Genomic DNA, 3,401 nt, shown 5'->3' with positions numbered 1-3,401 from the left:
CATAAACATAGATCTCTATGGTAGTTTGGTGTGAATTCTTCGTAATGTTAGGGCTAAATGTTAGGATTCATCATAAGTGATTTCATCATAATCCAAGCCCTAGATTAAGCTAGGAAATTCATAGAAGGTCTAGTGTATAAAATTTTAGAAACTTCTCATAAATTTTAAAACCATTAAATTAGTTTAAAATTTTTAAGGTTTGCTCCTAGGGTCCTTAGGGACCTTTGGAATTAATTCCATAATTATTTAAAATAACTTTAACCCTAAAACACCTAAGACCTTTTAATAAATTATAATTAAATAAATAAGAAAAAAATATATAAGGTAAATTGAAATTTCTTATAATTAAGAGTATAACATAGGAAAATAAAATTCCCATTCCAAATTTAATAAATAGCATGAATTTAAACTTTGAATATTGAATAAATAAATAATTTAATAAATCATTAAAAATTAAATATAAATCCAATTAAGCTAAAATATTCATAAATTTTATATTAGGTCATTCCTAACCTATGTATATAGTTTCTTGGCCATTTGAGGTCATTTTAATCAATTATAATCTAACCTTAGGTTACTTAATAAAGGCTTAATAAATAAAAGTCTCGAAAAATTTTGGATCTGTTCAAAGGGTTCAGATGGAGTTTTTCCCTTCGAGTCATGCAAACGTCTTGGTCATCTTAGGAGTGAATGTAGTATCCTTTCGTCTGCCCCGTTGTGTGTTCTCCAATCTCACGTGAATCTTGTTTGTTCTGTTGGGAATGCTAAAAGTAATGAAATTGTTGTTCCTTCATCGGTTGAGATTGATTCAGTGATCCCTGTTGCTGGTGCTCCTCCTTTTGAGCACTGTGTGGTTGTTGTGTGTTGTGCTGATGGTAATGTTGGTGATAATGTCTTGGTGGCTTCCCCTAGGGGTGAGATTGAGACTGTTAGTCCGGACATTGTTGATCTTGAAAGCTGGTAATGAGTTGCTGAATGTGAGAGATTAAGAACTTTCTATTATTAATATGGGGCAGTGAATATTGATTCCAGATCCTGTTGTTGCTTCTCTTGTGATGCCTGATGATCTGGTTGTTTTTGTCTCTTATGTGGGACTGGGTGTGAATAAACAGCTTGCTGATGTTCCTGTTGTTCTACTTTCTTCTAACGCCTTAGATTCTCTTGTGGGCGTGAGATCAAGGGAAAATGTTATGGAGCAAATTGATTGGCTTGAAAGCTCTCCTTCTTATCTTTCTAGGGAGCGCTGTCTCTGGTTCATGTATCCTGAACTTTATGCTGAGTTTTTGGACGGAGTAAAGAAGAGCAGCGGACATCTCCCCACTGAATTCCCGGAGGTGATTAAGGAATCATTTGAAGATAAACTTATGGACTCCAGCGAACTCGCCGCCAATAACTTCCTAGGTGAAACTTTGGAAGGTTACTTTTTTTTAGCTGCATATTCCTGTTTCTTCTTTTGAGCTCTACCCTGAATTCTCAACCATAGATTCTACAATCGAATTCGCTAGCGTCGATCACCTAAGAGAAATCCCTGATGAATCAGTTGAGGATTACCTCCCCAAACTTGCCACCAATGAATCTTTCGGTGTGCCATAGAAAACAGAGATTTCCCAAGGCAGCTCTTTTGAGCAACATACTTCTGTTTCCTGTGTTGAACTCTGCTCTGACTTGTCAACGGTAGAATCTTCCATTGAATTCAAGGAGGCTTTTGGAGATCTACCAAGTAAAATCTCTGCTTTAATTGATGAATCAGTTGAAGCTGTCCTCCCAAACTCCGGCGAGCTCACTGCGGAGAACTCACATCAGATTCCAGTTTTTTCCACTGCTAAAATCGGCGCTGCCAACAATGCCCCTACCATTTCTTCAACTCCCAAGCTTCCATGCGAGTCTGAATCCATGTCTCTAGAGGAGCTATCAATAGTTCAAACTCAGTCATCTGGAGAAACTGGCATGGCTGCGACTGAGACCAAGACCAAAGCCTTGGAGGAGGAGGTTGAGGAGGTTTACCTCAAAGATGAGAACTTGGAGCTTTTGAGTTTAACAAAACTTACGGCAATGTACAAACAAATACTGAATGGTACAAAAACTGAGCAGGAGAGGAAGAAATCTATAATCAAACCAGAAGATTTGGAGCATTTGAGCAGCATCAAACACGATGAAGACTGCAAGTAGAAGTTGAATGATGATATGATTAAGTCGGAGAGCAAGAAATCTGTGATCAAACAAGAAGACTTGGGAGTGCCTGAGCCGCAGCAAACTTGATTCAAACAAGCAAAAGTTGAATGACGATAAGATTAAGTCGGAGAGAAAGAGAACTCCGCTCAAGAGTCTGAATTACAGCACTTTCTGATGCGTGAAGATGAAGACTGCATTATGATGAGATTGCTCTAATTAGTGTTATGTTTTAGATTGTTAGGGTTGTGAAACCAAGTTTTCTCCAGCCACTATTTGATCATATCTTTATCTTGAACTCAACTAATAATTGAGAGTAGTTTGAGAAGTTTTTTTTTTCCAACAATGAGTAAATTGTTAAGTTAAAAAAAGAAAAACAAAGGAGGATTTGATCAATATTTTACTGTGATTGGCACTGTCAATACTAAGGCAACTCTAGACAGGGGTGGAACCAGCTTCAATTTTGAGGGGGGCAAATACAGCACAAAAATAATTAAATATGCATGCCCTAAGAACTGCATGGTTCCGCCTATGACTCTAGGGTTCTCTTCTCGGCACCTCTTGTTGCCGATCGTGGATCCTTTTTGTTTGTTTTCTTCTAGCTTTTTTCATTTAATGGTTGCGTTTTGCTCTTTTTAGCTTTGGTTTGTTGTTTTCTCATTTTCTTGTGGGCTTGGGCGATGATGATGCCATCATCATCGAACACTGGGATTTGGTCAAAGGTTGATGGTATTTCTAGGTCTTTCAAAGATGTTGTTGTGGGTGGTATTTCTCCTTCTTCCTCGAAGTTGGATTTGATTCAAACTTCATTCCAGGGTTTGCTGGCTTTAATGTTTGATGACAATGTTGTTTCACAACTTGCTGCACCGCTTGCTTTTACTTTGGTTGAAAAATTTAAGCTTCGAAGACCGAATCTGGACATCATACAATTTTTTTTTCTTTCCCTAAAACTTTATGGAACATGTACCATTGGCTTACTAGACCAGCAATATATAACGATAAAATTCTCTAATGATTTAGACTATAGGACTATAGTCACATATTTTCCAGAAGAGCATATTACATTCAGGGCTGCCAAATGCGTTTACTCAAATGGACTCCTGATTTTGATGTTAGAAAAGAATCACCAAGAGCACATATTTGGATATCTTGTCCCAATCTAAGGCCACTTCTTTTTAATTCAGAGATATTATTTGCTTTAGGTTCCATCTTTGGTAGACCCTTACAGATAG

The 3,401-nt window shown here is 37.3% G+C and overlaps 1 long non-coding RNA gene across 1 annotated transcript; it reads left to right on the top strand.

Moving 5' to 3' along the window:
- Nucleotides 1-1,276: 1,276 nt before the first annotated feature.
- LOC114579337 lies at nucleotides 1,277-2,286 on the top strand. The gene is made up of 2 exons (XR_003700271.1): nucleotides 1,277-1,401; nucleotides 1,484-2,286. It is a non-coding gene; the product is annotated as an uncharacterized LOC114579337 (long non-coding RNA).
- The last annotated feature ends 1,115 nt before the right edge of the window (nucleotides 2,287-3,401 follow it).

Source organism: Dendrobium catenatum, unplaced genomic scaffold (assembly GCF_001605985.2).
Source record: "Dendrobium catenatum unplaced genomic scaffold, ASM160598v2 fragScaff_scaffold_1, whole genome shotgun sequence".
In the NCBI taxonomy this organism is placed as follows: domain Eukaryota; kingdom Viridiplantae; phylum Streptophyta; class Magnoliopsida; order Asparagales; family Orchidaceae; genus Dendrobium; species Dendrobium catenatum.
The sequence above is the reverse complement of the archived record's forward strand: the minus strand, read 5'-3'. Positions and strand labels throughout refer to the sequence as shown.